Source organism: Zootermopsis nevadensis, unplaced genomic scaffold, assembly GCF_977971745.1.
Source record: "Zootermopsis nevadensis isolate Lab colony 2312 unplaced genomic scaffold, Znev_1.0 Znev_ptg000024l, whole genome shotgun sequence".
NCBI lineage: Eukaryota > Metazoa > Arthropoda > Insecta > Blattodea > Termopsidae > Zootermopsis > Zootermopsis nevadensis.
Window position 1 is genome coordinate 20,013,060 of NW_028259156.1, and position 18,084 is coordinate 20,031,143.

The following is an 18,084-nucleotide window of genomic DNA, read 5'->3' on the forward strand; positions in this document are numbered from 1 at the left end:
AGCACATATGCATCAAAGGGCTTAGACGCACGAAAATAGAAAAGATGACAAGGAATCAAGAAAACTCACCAATTCAAATGACACCAATTAACTCTGCCCCCTAGGTACGGCTGTGGCAATGGTCGTATTCAGGTTCTTGAAAATCCCTGAAAAAGATAAATGAGATCCACTTAACAACAACAACATAATTGCAGTATTCATAATAATAAATTGAAGTGAGATCTCACCTATTAAGATAAGATGATGTATCTGCGACCCCGCGTTTTGGCTCTGTTGGAAATCCTGAAAAAAATAAATGAGGTCGAATTAACAACAACAATAACATAATTGCAGTTTTCATAATAATAATTTGAAGTAAAAGCTCACCTATTAAGATGATGTATCTGGGACCCAGCGTTTCGGCGCTGTTGGAAATCCTGAAAAACAAAAACAAAATATTAATGTGCTCCAGCCAACATCATTGTAGCTTTAATAATAATTTCAAGCACAATCTGCCAAATAAGGAAAGACTAAAGCAAAGGTATAGAGTTAAGTAATGCTACCACCTACACAACAGGGCCTTGTCGTTCGACAAGCAAAAGTAGACAATTCATACCAGTAGTAAAGACCTACAACAAGATACAAAGTTTTCCTACTACCAGAAAGTATGCGTCAACTGAAATCGAGAGATGCCCAAAACTCAAGAAAAGTGCTGGTCAGGTTTATCCAAGTCCTGAAAAACTAAGACGCAAGTTACTGTTAACACACAGGTGGACCTCGATTTGCGCAGATTCAGAACAACGCCAATTTTGAAACCAAAAAGTCAAAAAAATATATTTTACTATTATTTACAACATTTTACAATGTTTCTCGTACCGATTCTTATACTAAATCGTAATTCTTACATCGCTCATTTCGAATGAAAATTATAAATACAGTCCTCTCTACAATTACGTATGTCCCGTTAACGCGAATTTGCTCCAATGACATCGATGAATCGGAAAAAACATTCGTGAAATGGAAACTTTTGCATATGCGAGTTTGCTCATATGCAATTTCATTCCAGGCCCTTTAAACTATCAAAGGACTAATTTAATCTCTGCGGAGGAACCGAGGTTATTTTTACCACGCGATTTTCAACTGGCCGGCTTCTCAAATGAATGCAACTATCGCATAACAGCAGAGATGACTGTACACATCAATTGCATTAAAGACCCGCAGTCAATCGCGGACCAACGAACTGCCGATTGTAAGCGTGTAAAATATATTTCTTAAATTCCCTTCATTTTATTAAATTATTTCAGACCGTTACCGCAATGCCATTGTATTACTCATCAACGTTTCCGTGCTGGGAACCCACGTCATTGACTTCCCATTCATTTACATAATAAAAGAGTTTCAATTTACTCCGACTCTGATTACGACATTCCGTAAAGCAACGCATCAAGGCGAAAATCGAGGCCTACACGCAATAGCATTCTAATCTTCATAAAAATTTAACGTACTAACTGACAAATGTGAAAAAACTGAAGGAAGCTATAAACCTACGTGCCGTTAGCACATATGCATCAAAGGGCTTAGACGCACAAAAATAGAAGAGATGACAAGGAATCAAGAAAACTCACCAATTCAAATGACACCAATTAACTCTGCCCCCTAGGTACGGCTGTGGCAATGGTCGTATTCAGGTTCTTGAAAATCCCTGAAAAAGATAAATGAGATCCACTTAACAACAACAACATAATTGCAGTATTCATAATAATAAATTGAAGTGAGATCTCACCTATTAAGATAGGATGATGTATCTGCGACCCCGCGTTTTGGCTGTGTTGGAAATCCTGAAAAAAATAAACGAGGTCGAATTAACAACAACAACAACATAATTGCAGTTTTCATAATAATAATTTGAAGTAAAAGCACACCTATTAAGATGATGTATCTGCGACCCAGCGTTTCGGCGGTGTTGGAAATCCTGAAAAACAAAAACAAAATATTAATGTGCTCCAGCCAACATCATTGTAGCTTTAATAATAATTTCAAGCACAATCTGCCAAATAAGGAAAGACTAAATCAAAGGTATAGAGTTAAGTACTGCTACCACCTACACAACAGGGCCTTGTCGTTCGACAAGCAAAAGTAGACAATTCATACCAGTAGTAAAGACCTAAAACAAGATACAAAGTTTTCCTACTACCAGCAAGTATGCGTCAAGTGAAATCGAGAGATGCCCAAAACTCAAGAAAAGTGCTGGTCAGGTTTATCCAAGTCCTGAAAAACTAAGACGCAAGTTACTGTTAACACACAGGTGGACCTCGATTTGCGCGGATTCAGAACTACGCCAATTTTGAAACCGAAAAGTCAAAAAAATATATTTTACTATTATTTACAACATTTTACAATGTTTCTCGTACCGATTCTTATACTAAATCGTAATTCTTACATCGCTCATTTCGAATGAAAATTATAAATACAGTCCTCTCTACAATTACGTATGTCTCGTTAACGCGAATTTGCTCCAATGACATCGATGAATCGGAAAAAACATTCGTGAAATGGAAACTTTTGCATATGCGAGTTTGCTCATATGCAATTTAATTCCAGGCCCTTTAAACTATCAAAGGACTAATTTAATCTCTGCGGAGGAACCGAGGTTATTTTTACCACGCGATTTTCAACTGGCCGGCTTCTCAAATGAATGCAACTATCGCATAACAGCAGAGATGACTGTACACATCAATTGCATTAAAGACCCGCAGTCAATCGCGGACCAACGAACTGCCGATTGTAAGCGTGTAAAATATATTTCTTAAATTCCCTTCATTTTATTAAATTATTTCAGACCGTTACAGCAATGCCATTGTATTACTCATCAACGTTTCTGTGCTGGGAACCCACGTCATTGACTTCCCATTCATTTACATAATAAAAGAGTTTCAATTTACTCCGACTCTGATTACGACATTCCGTAAAGCAACGCATCAAGGCGAAAATCGAGGCCTACACGCAATAGCATTCTAATCTTCATAAAAATTTAACGTACTAACTGACAAATGTGAAAAAACTGAAGGAAGCTATAAACCTACGTGCCGTTAGCACATATGCATCAAAGGGCTTAGACGCACGAAAATAGAAGAGATGACAAGGAATCAAGAAAACTCACCAATTCAAATGACACCAATTAACTCTGCTCCCTAGGTACGGCTGTGGCAATGGTCGTATTCAGGTTCTTGAAAATCCCTGAAAAAGATAATGAGATCCACTTAACAACAACAACATAATTGCAGTATTCATAATAATAAATTGAAGTGAGATCTCACCTATTAAGATAAGATGATGTATCTGCGACCCCGCGTTTTGGCTGTGTTGGAAATCCTGAAAAAAATTAACGAGGTCGAATTAACAACAACAACAACATAATTGCAGTTTTCATAATAATAACTTGAAGTAAAAGCTCACCTATTAAGATGATGTATCTGCGACCCAGCGTTTTGGCGGTGTTGGAAATCCTGAAAAACAAAAACAAAATATTAATGTGCTCCAGCCAACATCATTGTAGCTTTAATAATAATTTCAAGCACAATCTGCCAAATAAGGAAAGACTAAAGCAAAGGTATAGAGTTAAGTACTGCTACCACCTACACAACAGGGCCTTGTCGTTCGACAAGCAAAAGTAGACAATTCATACCAGTAGTAAAGACCTACAACATGATACAAAGTTTTCCTACTACCAGCAAGTATGCGTCAACTGAAATCGAGAGATGCCCAAAACTCAAGAAAAGTGCTGGTCAGGTTTATCCAAGTCCTGAAAAACTAAGACGCAAGTTACTGTTAACACACAGGTGGACCTCGATTTGCGCGGATTCAGAACAACGCCAATTTTGAAACCAAAAAGTCAAAAAGTGAAAAAAATATATTTTACTATTATTCACAACATTTTACAATGTTTCTCGTACCGATTCTTATACTAAATCGTAATTCTTACATCGCTCATTTCGAATGAAAATTATAAATACAGTCCTCTCTACAATTACGTATGTCTCGTTAACGCGAATTTGCTCCAATGACATCGATGAATCGGAAAAAACATTCGTGAAATGGAAACTTTTGCATATGCGAGTTTGCTCATATGCAATTTCATTCCAGGCCCTTTAAACTATCAAAGGACTAATTTAATCTCTGCGGAGGAACAGAGGTTATTTTTACCACGCGATTTTCAACTGGCCGGCTTCTCAAATGAATGCAACTATCGCATAACAGCAGAGATGACTGTACACATCAATTGCATTAAAGACCCGCAGTCAATCGCGGACCAACGAACTGCCGATTGTAAGCGTGTAAAATATATTTCTTAAATTCCCTTCATTTTATTAAATTATTTCAGACCGTTACAGCAATGCCATTGTATTACTCATCAACGTTTCCGTGCTGGGAACCCACGTCATTGACTTCCCATTCATTTACATAATAAAAGAGTTTCAATTTACTCCGACTCTGATTACGACATTCCGTAAAGCAACGCATCAAGGCGAAAATCGAGGCCTACACGCAATAGCATTCTAATCTTCATAAAAATTTAACGTACTAACTGACAAATGTGAAAAAACTGAAGGAAGCTATAAACCTACGTGCCGTTAGCACATATGCATCAAAGGGCTTAGACGCACGAAAATAGAAGAGATGACAAGGAATCAAGAAAACTCACCAATTCAAATGACACCAATTAACTCTGCCCCCTAGGTACGGCTGTGGCAATGGTCGTATTCAGGTTCTTGAAAATCCCTGAAAAAGATAATGAGATCCACTTAACAACAACAACATAATTGCAGTATTCATAATAATAAATTGAAGTGAGATCTCACCTATTAAGATAAGATGATGTATCTGCGACCCCGCGTTTTGGCTGTGTTGGAAATCCTGAAAAAAATTAACGAGGTCGAATTAACAACAACAACAACATAATTGCAGTTTTCATAATAATAACTTGAAGTAAAAGCTCACCTATTAAGATGATGTATCTGCGACCCAGCGTTTTGGCGGTGTTGGAAATCCTGAAAAACAAAAACAAAATATTAATGTGCTCCAGCCAACATCATTGTAGCTTTAATAATAATTTCAAGCACAATCTGCCAAATAAGGAAAGACTAAAGCAAAGGTATAGAGTTAAGTACTGCTACCACCTACACAACAGGGCCTTGTCGTTCGACAAGCAAAAGTAGACAATTCATACCAGTAGTAAAGACCTACAACATGATACAAAGTTTTCCTACTACCAGCAAGTATGCGTCAACTGAAATCGAGAGATGCCCAAAACTCAAGAAAAGTGCTGGTCAGGTTTATCCAAGTCCTGAAAAACTAAGACGCAAGTTACTGTTAACACACAGGTGGACCTCGATTTGCGCGGATTCAGAACAACGCCAATTTTGAAACCAAAAAGTCAAAAAGTGAAAAAAATATATTTTACTATTATTCACAACATTTTACAATGTTTCTCGTACCGATTCTTATACTAAATCGTAATTCTTACATCGCTCATTTCGAATGAAAATTATAAATACAGTCCTCTCTACAATTACGTATGTCTCGTTAACGCGAATTTGCTCCAATGACATCGATGAATCGGAAAAAACATTCGTGAAATGGAAACTTTTGCATATGCGAGTTTGCTCATATGCAATTTCATTCCAGGCCCTTTAAACTATCAAAGGACTAATTTAATCTCTGCGGAGGAACAGAGGTTATTTTTACCACGCGATTTTCAACTGGCCGGCTTCTCAAATGAATGCAACTATCGCATAACAGCAGAGATGACTGTACACATCAATTGCATTAAAGACCCGCAGTCAATCGCGGACCAACGAACTGCCGATTGTAAGCGTGTAAAATATATTTCTTAAATTCCCTTCATTTTATTAAATTATTTCAGACCGTTACAGCAATGCCATTGTATTACTCATCAACGTTTCCGTGCTGGGAACCCACGTCATTGACTTCCCATTCATTTACATAATAAAAGAGTTTCAATTTACTCCGACTCTGATTACGACATTCCGTAAAGCAACGCATCAAGGCGAAAATCGAGGCCTACACGCAATAGCATTCTAATCTTCATAAAAATTTAACGTACTAACTGACAAATGTGAAAAAACTGAAGGAAGCTATAAACCTACGTGCCGTTAGCACATATGCATCAAAGGGCTTAGACGCACGAAAATAGAAGAGATGACAAGGAATCAAGAAAACTCACCAATTCAAATGACACCAATTAACTCTGCCCCCTAGGTACGGCTGTGGCAATGGTCGTATTCAGGTTCTTGAAAATCCCTGAAAAAGATAAATGAGATCCACTTAACAACAACAACATAATTGCAGTATTCATAATAATAAATTGAAGTGAGATCTCACCTATTAAGATAAGATGATGTATCTGCGACCCCGCGTTTTGGCTGTGTTGGAAATCCTGAAAAAAATTAACGAGGTCGAATTAACAACAACAACAACATAATTGCAGTTTTCATAATAATAACTTGAAGTAAAAGCTCACCTATTAAGATGATGTATCTGCGACCCAGCGTTTTGGCGGTGTTGGAAATCCTGAAAAACAAAAACAAAATATTAATGTGCTCCAGCCAACATCATTGTAGCTTTAATAATAATTTCAAGCACAATCTGCCAAATAAGGAAAGACTAAAGCAAAGGTATAGAGTTAAGTACTGCTACCACCTACACAACAGGGCCTTGTCGTTCGACAAGCAAAAGTAGACAATTCATACCAGTAGTAAAGACCTACAACAAGATACAAAGTTTTCCTACTACCAGCAAGTATGCGTCAACTGAAATCGAGAGATGCCCAAAACTCAAGAAAAGTGCTGGTCAGGTTTATCCAAGTCCTGAAAAACTAAGACGCAAGTTACTGTTAACACACAGGTGGACCTCGATTTGCGCGGATTCAGAACAACGCCAATTTTGAAACCAAAAAGTCAAAAAGTGAAAAAAATATATTTTACTATTATTCACAACATTTTACAATGTTTCTCGTACCGATTCTTATACTAAATCGTAATTCTTACATCGCTCATTTCGAATGAAAATTATAAATACAGTCCTCTCTACAATTACGTATGTCTCGTTAACGCGAATTTGCTCCAATGACATCGATGAATCGGAAAAAACATTCGTGAAATGGAAACTTTTGCATATGCGAGTTTGCTCATATGCAATTTCATTCCAGGCCTTTTAAACTATCAAAGGACTAATTTAATCTCTGCGGAGGAAAAGAGGTTATTTTTACCACGCGATTTTCAACTGGCCGGCTTCTCAAATGAATGCAACTATCGCATAACAGCAGAGATGACTGTACACATCAATTGCATTAAAGACCCGCAGTCAATCGCGGACCAACGAACTGCCGATTGTAAGCGTGTAAAATATATTTCTTAAATTCCCTTCATTTTATTAAATTATTTCAGACCGTTACCGCAATGCCATTGTATTACTCATCAACGTTTCCGTGCTGGGAACCCACGTCATTGACTTCCCATTCATTTACATAATAAAAGAGTTTCAATTTACTCCGACTCTGATTACGACATTCCGTAAAGCAACGCATCAAGGCGAAAATCGAGGCCTACACGCAATAGGATTCTAATCTTCATAAAAATTTAACGTACTAACTGACAAATGTGAAAAAACTGAAGGAAGCTATAAACCTACGTGCCGTTAGCACATATGCATCAAAGGACTTAGACGCACGAAAATAGAAAAGATGACAAGGAATCAAGAAAACTCACCAATTCAAATGACACCAATTAACTCTGCCCCCTAGGTACGGCTGTGGCAATGGTCGTATTCAGGTTCTTGAAAATCCCTGAAAAAGATAAAGGAGGTCCACTTAACAACAACAACATAATTGCAGTTTTCATAATAATGAATTGAAGTGAGATCTCACCTATTAAGATAAGATGATGTATCTGCGACCCCGCGTTTTGGCTGTGTTGGAAATCCTGAAAAAAATAAACGAGGTCAAATTAACAACAACAACAACATAATTGCAGTTTTCATAATAATAATTTGAAGTAAAAGATCACCTATTAAGATGATGTATCTGGGACCCAGCGTTTCGGCGGTGTTGGAAATCCTGAAAAACAAAAACAAAATATTAATGTGCTCCAGCCAACATCATTGTAGCTTTAATAATAATTTCAAGCACAATCTGCCAAATAAGGAAAGACTAAAGCAAAGGTATAGAGTTAAGTACTGCTACCACCTACACAACAAGGCCTTGTCGTTCGACAAGGAAAAGTAGACAATTCATACCAGTAGTAAAGACCTAAAACAAGATACAAAGTTTTCCTACTACCAGCAAGTATGCGTCAACTGAAATCGAGAGATGCCCAAAACTCAAGAAAAGTGCTGGTCAGGTTTATCCAAGTCCTGAAAAACTAAGACGCAAGTTACTGTTAACACCCAGGTGGACCTCGATTTGCGCGGATTCAGAACAACGCCAATTTTGAAACCAAAAAGTCAAAAAGTGAAAAAAATATATTTTACTATTATTCACAACATTTTACAATGTTTCTCGTACCGATTCTTATACTAAATCGTAATTCTTACATCGCTCATTTCGAATGAAAATTATAAATACAGTCCTCTCTACAATTACGTATGTCTCGTTAACGCGAATTTGCTCCAATGACATCGATGAATCGGAAAAAACATTCGTGAAATGGACACTTTTGCATATGCGAGTTTGCTCATATGCAATTTCATTCCAGGCCCTTTAAACTATCAAACGACTAATTTAATCTCTGCGGAGGAACCGAGGTTATTTTTACCACGCGATTTTCAACTGGCCGGCTTCTCAAATGAATGCAACTATCGCATAACAGCAGAGATGACTGTACACATCAATTGCATTAAAGACCCGCAGTCAATCGCGGACCAACGAACTGCCGATTGTAAGCGTGTAAAATATATTTCTTAAATTCCCTTCATTTTATTAAATTATTTCAGACCGTTACCGCAATGCCATTGTATTACTCATCAACGTTTCCGTGCTGGGAACCCACGTCATTGACTTCCCATTCATTTACATAATAAAAGAGTTTCAATTTACTCCGACTCTGATTACGACATTCCGTAAAGCAACGCATCAAGGCGAAAATCGAGGCCTACACGCAATAGGATTCTAATCTTCATAAAAATTTAACGTACTAACTGACAAATGTGAAAAAACTGAAGGAAGCTATAAACCTACGTGCCGTTAGCACATATGCATCAAAGGGCTTAGACGCACGAAAATAGAAAAGATGACAAGGAATCAAGAAAACTCACCAATTCAAATGACACCAATTAACTCTTCCCCTAGGTACGGCTGTGGCAATGGTCGTATTCAGGTTCTTGAAAATCCCTGAAAAAGATAAATGAGATCCACTTAACAACAACAACATAATTGCAGTATTCATAATAATAAATGGAAGTGAGATCTCACCTATTAAGATAAGATGATGTATCTGCGACCCCGCGTTTTGGCTGTGTTGGAAATCCTGAAAAAAATAAACGAGGTCGAATTAACAACAACAACAACATAATTGCAGTTTTCATAATAATAATTTGAAGTAAAAGCTCACCTATTAAGATGATGTATCTGGGACCCAGCGTTTCGGCGCTGTTGGAAATCCTGAAAAACAAAAACAAAATATTAATGTGCTCCAGCCAACATCATTGTAGCTTTAATAATAATTTCAAGCACAATCTGCCAAATAAGGAAAGACTAAAGCAAAGGTATAGAGTTAAGTAATGCTACCACCTACACAACAGGGCCTTGTCGTTCGACAAGCAAAAGTAGACAATTCATACCAGTAGTAAAGACCTACAACAAGATACAAAGTTTTCCTACTACCAGCAAGTATGCGTCAACTGAAATCGAGAGATGCCCAAAACTCAAGAAAAGTGCTGGTCAGGTTTATCCAAGTCCTGAAAAACTAAGACGCAAGTTACTGTTAACACACAGGTGGACCTCGATTTGCGCAGATTCAGAACAACGCCAATTTTGAAACCAAAAAGTCAAAAAAATATATTTTACTATTATTTACAACATTTTACAATGTTTCTCGTACCGATTCTTATACTAAATCGTAATTCTTACATCGCTCATTTCGAATGAAAATTATAAATACAGTCCTCTCTACAATTACGTATGTCTCGTAACGCGAATTTGCTCCAATGACATCGATGAATCGGAAAAAACATTCGTGAAATGGAAACTTTTGCATATGCGAGTTTGCTCATATGCAATTTCATTCCAGGCCCTTTAAACTATCAAAGGACTAATTTAATCTCTGCGGAGGAACCGAGGTTATTTTTACCACGCGATTTTCAACTGGCCGGCTTCTCAAATGAATGCAACTATCGCATAACAGCAGAGATGACTGTACACATCAATTGCATTAAAGACCCGCAGTCAATCGCGGACCAACGAACTGCCGATTGTAAGCGTGTAAAATATATTTCTTAAATTCCCTTCATTTTATTAAATTATTTCAGACCGTTACCGCAATGCCATTGTATTACTCATCAACGTTTCCGTGCTGGGAACCCACGTCATTGACTTCCCATTCATTTACATAGTAAAAGAGTTTCAATTTACTCCGACTCTGATTACGACATTCCGTAAAGCAACACATCAAGGTGAAAATCGAGGCCTACACGCAATAGCATTCTAATCTTCATAAAAATTTAACGTACTAACTGACAAATGTGAAAAAACTGAAGGAAGCTATAAACCTACGTACCGTTAGCACATATGCATCAAAGGGCTTAGACGCACGAAAATAGAAAAGATGACAAGGAATCAAGAAAACTCACCAATTCAAATGACACCAATTAACTCTGCCCCCTAGGTACGGCTGTGGCAATGGTCGTATTCAGGTTCTTGAAAATCCCTGAAAAAGATAAATGAGGTCCACTTAACAACAACAACATAATTGCAGTTTTCATAATAATGAATTGAAGTGAGATCTCACCTATTAAGATAACATGATGTATCTGCGACCCCACGTTTTGGCTGTGTTGGAAATCCTGAAAAAAATAAACGAGGTCGAATTAACAACAACAACAACATAATTGCAGTTTTAATAATAATAATTTGAAGTAAAAGCTCACCTATTAAGATGATGTATCTGCGACCCAGCGTTTCGGCGGTGTTGGAAATCCTGAAAAACAAAAACAAAATATTATTGTGCTCCAGCCAACATCATTGTAGCTTTAATAATAATTTCAAGCACAATCTGCCAAATAAGGAAAGACTAAAGCAAAGGTATAGAGTTAAGTACTGCTACCACCTACACAACAGGGCCTTGTCGTTCGACAAGCAAAAGTAGACAATTCATACCAGTAGTAAAGACCTACAACAAGATACAAAGTTTTCCTACTACCAGCAAGTATGCGTCAACTGAAATCGAGAGATACCCAAAACTCAAGAAAAGTGCTGGTCAGGTTTATCCAAGTCCTGAAAAACTAAGACGCAAGTTACTGTTAACACACAGGTGGACCTCGATTTGCGCGGATTCAGAACAACGCCAATTTTGAAACCAAAAAGTCAAAAAGTGAAAAAAATATATTTTACTATTATTTACAACATTTTACAATGTTTCTCGTACCGATTCTTATACTAAATCGTAATTCTTACATCGCTCATTTTGAATGAATATTATAAATACAGTCCTCTCTACAATTACGTATGTCTCGTTAACGCGAATTTGCTCCAATGACATCGATGAATCGGAAAAAACATTCGTGAAATGGAAACTTTTGCATATGCGAGTTTGCTCATATGCAATTTCATTCCAGGCCCTTTAAACTATCAAAGGACTAATTTAATCTCTGCGGAGGAACCGAGGTTATTTTTACCACGCGATTTTCAACTGGCCGGCTTCTCAAATGAATGCAACTATCGCATAACAGCAGAGATGACTGTACACATCAATTGCATTAAAGACCCGCAGTCAATCGCGGACCAACGAACTGCCGATTGTAAGCGTGTAAAATATATTTCTTAAATTCCCTTCATTTTATTAAATTATTTCAGACCGTTACCGCAATGCCATTGTATTACTCATCAACGTTTCCGTGCTGGGAACCCACGTCATTGACTTCCCATTCATTTACATAATAAAAGAGTTTCAATTTACTCCGACTCTGATTACGACATTCCGTAAAGCAACGCATCAAGGCGAAAATCGAGGCCTACACGCAATAGCATTCTAATCTTCATAAAAATTTAACGTACTAACTGACAAATGTGAAAAAACTGAAGGAATCTATAAACCTACGTGCCGTTAGCACATATGCATCAAAGGGCTTAGACGCACGAAAATAGAAAAGATGACAAGGAATCAAGAAAACTCACCAATTCAAATGACACCAATTAACTCTGCCCCCTAGGTACGGCTGTGGCAATGGTCGTATTCAGGTTCTTGAAAATCCCTGAAAAAGATAAATGAGATCCACTTAACAACAACAACATAATTGCAGTATTCATAATAATAAATTGAAGTGAGATCTCACCTATTAAGATAAGATGATGTATCTGCGACCCCGCGTTTTGGCTCTGTTGGAAATCCTGAAAAAAATAAACGAGGTCGAATTAACAACAACAACAACATAATTGCAGTTTTCATAATAATAATTTGAAGTAAAAGCTCACCTATTAAGATGATGTATCTGCGACCCAGCGTTTCGGCGGTGTTGGAAATCCTGAAAAACAAAAACAAAATATTAATGTGCTCCAGCCAACATCATTGTAGCTTTAATAATAATTTCAAGCACAATCTGCCAAATAAGGAAAGACTAAAGCAAAGGTATAGAGTTAAGTACTGTTACCACCTACACAACAGGGCCTTGTCGTTCGACAAGCAAAAGTAGACAATTCATACCAGTAGTAAAGACCTACAACAAGATACAAAGTTTTCCTACTACCAGCAAGTATGCGTCAACTGAAATCGAGAGATGCCCAAAACTCAAGAAAAGTGCTGGTCAGGTTTATCCAAGTCCTGAAAAACTAAGACGCAAGTTACTGTTAATACACAGGTGGACCTCGATTTGCGCGGATTCAGAACAACGCCAATTTTGAAACCAAAAAGTCAAAAAGTGAAAAAAATATATTTTACTATTATTCACAACATTTTATAATGTTTCTCGTACCGATTCTTATACTAAATCGTAATTCTTACATCGCTCATTTCGAATGAAAATTATAAATACAGTCCTCTCTACAATTACGTATGTCTCGTTAACGCGAATTTGCTCCAATGACATCGATGAATCGGAAAAAACATTCGTGAAATGGAAACTTTTGCATATGCGAGTTTGCTCATATGCAATTTCATTCCAGGCCCTTTAAACTATCAAAGGACTAATTTAATCTCTGCGGAGGAACCGAGGTTATTTTTACCACGCGATTTTCAACTGGCCGGCTTCTCAAATGAATGCAACTATCGCATAACAGCAGAGATGACTGTACACATCAATTGCTTAACTCCTCACCGCCGAGAGGCGTAAAATTACGCCCGGCATTTAAATGCTCGGGATTGCAGCTGGGCGTAAAATTACGTCCGGCTTTAAGCCTAATTTCTTCAGCTCATAACTTTGTAACGATTAATGCCAGCGCAATGAGGTTTGTAGTATTCTGTTGTGGAAAGTTTTCTGTGTGTGAAGATCCGGCAACCCTGTACAGAATCTTTTGGGTGACTACCTGGGAGTCTAAAAATAAACGACTGGCCTCAGTTTTACAATGGAGAATCCTTCAAGCAGTCGTGTGTTATTTGATGCTGAACAAAGGGCACTTCTAGACGAATTATTGGAAGTGACAATTATAGTAGCTCGGACACTGAGAGTGTAGACTTTGAATATACACAGTTGGTGACACCGGGAACGTTAGCGATTAGTAATAATGAGAGTGACAATTGTGGTGGCGAAAGCCAGGAAGAAATTGTAGATGCAAATTCAGGTATTGTTTGCGGCAAGTATATGTGGGAAAATATAGAATCATTTACTGCTTCAAGAGAAGCATTCGGTTCGACACGGCTGGACTAGATGTCGTGAGTTCATTCGAAATCATTTTCGATACAGCTCTTGTGCAGCTCATTGTAGATGAAACCAACAGATATGCTAAGCAAGAAATTTCTAAAAGTGTCCATCCTCTCACATTTCGATCTAGGATTAGGAAGTGGCAAGATGTCACAGTAGACGAAATTTACGTGGTTTTGGCTCTATTTATGTTGATAGGCATTGTTCAAAAGCCTACAATCAGATCTTATTATGCAAACAACCGGCTGCTGTACACTCCGTTCTCAACTTCTGATCAATTTGCTCCCATTGGTCACACACAGAGAGCTCATCGTATAAGGTAAGATTACAAAACCATCTTTTAAGAGGATTTCAGTGAAAAATTCATAATTATATCTCATATAGTTCAAAAGTTATGGAAAAAAACGTATTTTACTGCAAAATTTAAACGGGCATTTAAAAATTACTACCGCCGGAACAGCACAACAGCGGTATATGCTGGGTATTTAAAATTCCGCGTCAACAGGTTAAAGACCCGCAGTCAATCGCGGACCAACGAACTGCCGATTGTAAGCGTGTAAAATATATTTCTTAAATTCCCTTCATTTTATTAAATTATTTCAGACCGTTACCGCAATGCCATTGTATTACTCATCAACGTTTCCGTGCTGGGAACCAACGTCATTGACTTCCCATTCATTTACATAATAAAAGAGTTTCAATTTACTCCGACTCTGATTACGACATTCCGTAAAGCAACGCATCAAGGCGAAAATCGAGGCCTACACGCAATAGCATTCTAATCTTCATAAAAATTTAACGTACTAACTGACAAATGTGAAAAAACTGAAGGAATCTATAAACCTACGTGCCGTTAGCACATATGCATCAAAGGGCTTAGACGCACGAAAATAGAAAAGATGACAAGGAATCAAGAAAACTCACCAATTCAAATGACACCAATTAACTCTGCCCCCTAGGTACGGCTGTGGCAATGGTCGTATTCAGGTTCTTGAAAATCCCTGAAAAAGATAAATGAGATCCACTTAACAACAACAACATAATTGCAGTATTCATAATAATAAATTGAAGTGAGATCTCACCTATTAAGATAAGATGATGTATCTGCGACCCCGCGTTTTGGCTCTGTTGGAAATCCTGAAAAAAATAAACGAGGTCGAATTAACAACAACAACAACATAATTGCAGTTTTCATAATAATAATTTGAAGTAGAAGCTCACCTATTAAGATGATGTATCTGCGACCCAGCGTTTCGGCGGTGTTGGAAATCCTGAAAAACAAAAACAAAATATTAATGTGCTCCAGCCAACATCATTGTAGCTTTAATAATAATTTCAAGCACAATCTGCCAAATAAGGAAAGACTAAAGCAAAGGTATAGAGTTAAGTACTGTTACCACCTACACAACAGGGCCTTGTCGTTCGACAAGCAAAAGTAGACAATTCATACCAGTAGTAAAGACCTACAACAAGATACAAAGTTTTCCTACTACCAGCAAGTATGCGTCAACTGAAATCGAGAGATGCCCAAAACTCAAGAAAAGTGCTGGTCAGGTTTATCCAAGTCCTGAAAAACTAAGACGCAAGTTACTGTTAACACACAGGTGGACCTCGATTTGCGCGGATTCAGAACAACGCCAATTTTGAAACCAAAAAGTCAAAAAGTGAAAAAAATATATTTTACTATTATTCACAACATTTTATAATGTTTCTCGTACCGATTCTTATACTAAATCGTAATTCTTACATCGCTCATTTCGAATGAAAATTATAAATACAGTCCTCTCTACAATTACGTATGTCTCGTTAACGCGAATTTGCTCCAATGACATCGATGAATCGGAAAAAACATTCGTGAAATGGAAACTTTTGCATATGCGAGTTTGCTCATATGCAATTTCATTCCAGGCCCTTTAAACTATCAAAGGACTAATTTAATCTCTGCGGAGGAACCGAGGTTATTTTTACCACGCGATTTTCAACTGGCCGGCTTCTCAAATGAATGCAACTATCGCATAACAGCAGAGATGACTGTACACATCAATTGCATTAAAGACCCGCAGTCAATCGCGGACCAACGAACTGCCGATTGTAAGCGTGTAAAATATATTTCTTAAATTCCCTTCATTTTATTAAATTATTTCAGACCGTTACTGCAATGCCATTGTATTACTCATCAACGTTTCCGTGCTGGGAACCAACGTCATTGACTTCCCATTCATTTACATAATAAAAGAGTTTCAATTTACTCCGACTCTGATTACGACATTCCGTAAAGCAACGCATCAAGGCGAAAATCGAGGCCTACACGCAATAGCATTCTAATCTTCATAAAAATTTAACGTACTAACTGACAAATGTGAAAAAACTGAAGGAAGCTATAAACCTACGTGCCGTTAGCACATATGCATCAAAGGGCTTAGACGCACCAAAATAGAAAAGATGACAAGGAATCAAGAAAACTCACCAATTCAAATGACACCAATTAACTCTGCCCCCTAGGTACGGCTGTGGCAATGGTCATATTCAGGTTCTTGAAAATCCCTGAAAAAGATAAATGAGATCCACTTAACAACAACAACATAATTGCAGTATTCATAATAATAAATTGAAGTGAGATCTCACCTATTAAGATAAGATGATGTATCTGCGACCCCGCGTTTTGGCTCTGTCGGAAATCCTGAAAAAAATAAACGAGGTCGAATTAACAACAACAACAACATAATTGCAGTTTTCATAATAATAATTTGAAGTAAAAGCTCACCTATTAAGATGATGTATCTGCGACCCAGCGTTTCGGCGCTGTTGGAAATCCTGAAAAACAAAAACAAAATATTAATGTGCTCCAGCCAACATCATTGTAGCTTTAATAATAATTTCAAGCACAATCTGCCAAATAAGGAAAGACTAAAGCAAAGGTATAGAGTTAAGTACTGCTACCACCTACACAACAAGGCCTTGTCGTTCGACAAGCAAAAGTATACAATTCATACCAGTAGTAAAGACCTACAACAAGATACAAAGTTTTCCTACTACCAGCAAGTATGCGTCAACTGAAATCGAGAGATGCCCAAAACTCAAGAAAAGTGCTGGTCAGGTTTATCCAAGTCCTGAAAAACTAAGACGCAAGTTACTGTTAACACACAGGTGGACCTCGATTTGCGCGGATTCAGAACAACGCCAATTTTGAAACCAAAAAGTCAAAAAAATATATTTTACTATTATTTACAACATTTTACAATGTTTCTCGTACCAATTCTTATACTAAATCGTAATTCTTACATCGCTCATTTCGAATGAAAATTATAAATACAGTCCTCTCTACAATTACGTATGTCTCGTTAACGCGAATTTGCTCCAATGACATCGATGAATCGGAAAAAACATTCGTGAAATGGAAACTTTCGCATATGCGAGTTTGCTCATATGCAATTTCATTCCAGGCCCTTTAAACTATCAAAGGACTAATTTAATCTCTGCGGAGGAACCGAGGTTATTTTTACCACGCGATTTTCAACTGGCCGGCTTCTCAAATGAATGCAACTATCGCATAACAGCAGAGATGACTGTACACATCAATTGCATTAAAGACCCGCAGTCAATCGCGGACCAACGAACTGCCGATTGTAAGCGTGTAAAATATATTTCTTAAATTCCCTTCATTTTATTAAATTATTTCAGACCGTTACCGCAATGCCATTGTATTACTCATCAACGTTTCCGTGCTGGGAACCCACGTCATTGACTTCCCATTCATTTACATAATAAAAGAGTTTCAATTTACTCCGACTCTGATTACGACATTCCGTAAAGCAACGCATCAAGGCGAAAATCGAGGCCTACACGCAATAGCATTCTAATCTTCATAAAAATTTAATGTACTAACTGACAAATGTGAAAAAACTGAAGGAAGCTATAAACCTACGTGCCGTTAGCACATATGCATCAAAGGGCTTAGACGCACGAAAATAGAAAAGTTGACAAGGAATCAAGAAAACTCACCAATTCAAATGACACCAA

The 18,084-nt window shown here is 37.5% G+C and overlaps 2 long non-coding RNA genes across 2 annotated transcripts in view; one reads left to right on the forward strand and one right to left on the reverse strand.

The window, feature by feature from the left end:
- LOC147872835 (uncharacterized) overlaps positions 1 to 18,084 on the forward strand; it is a 180,936-nt gene that overhangs the window by 77,071 nt on the left and 85,781 nt on the right. The gene's annotated exons all lie outside the window — the stretch shown is intronic.
- LOC147872839 (uncharacterized) lies at positions 1,604 to 13,551 on the reverse strand. The gene is made up of 6 exons (XR_015536955.1): positions 13,543 to 13,551; positions 9,467 to 9,521; positions 9,310 to 9,385; positions 1,902 to 1,951; positions 1,763 to 1,817; positions 1,604 to 1,681 (listed from the first exon to the last, which is right to left on the reverse strand). It is a non-coding gene; the product is annotated as an uncharacterized LOC147872839 (long non-coding RNA).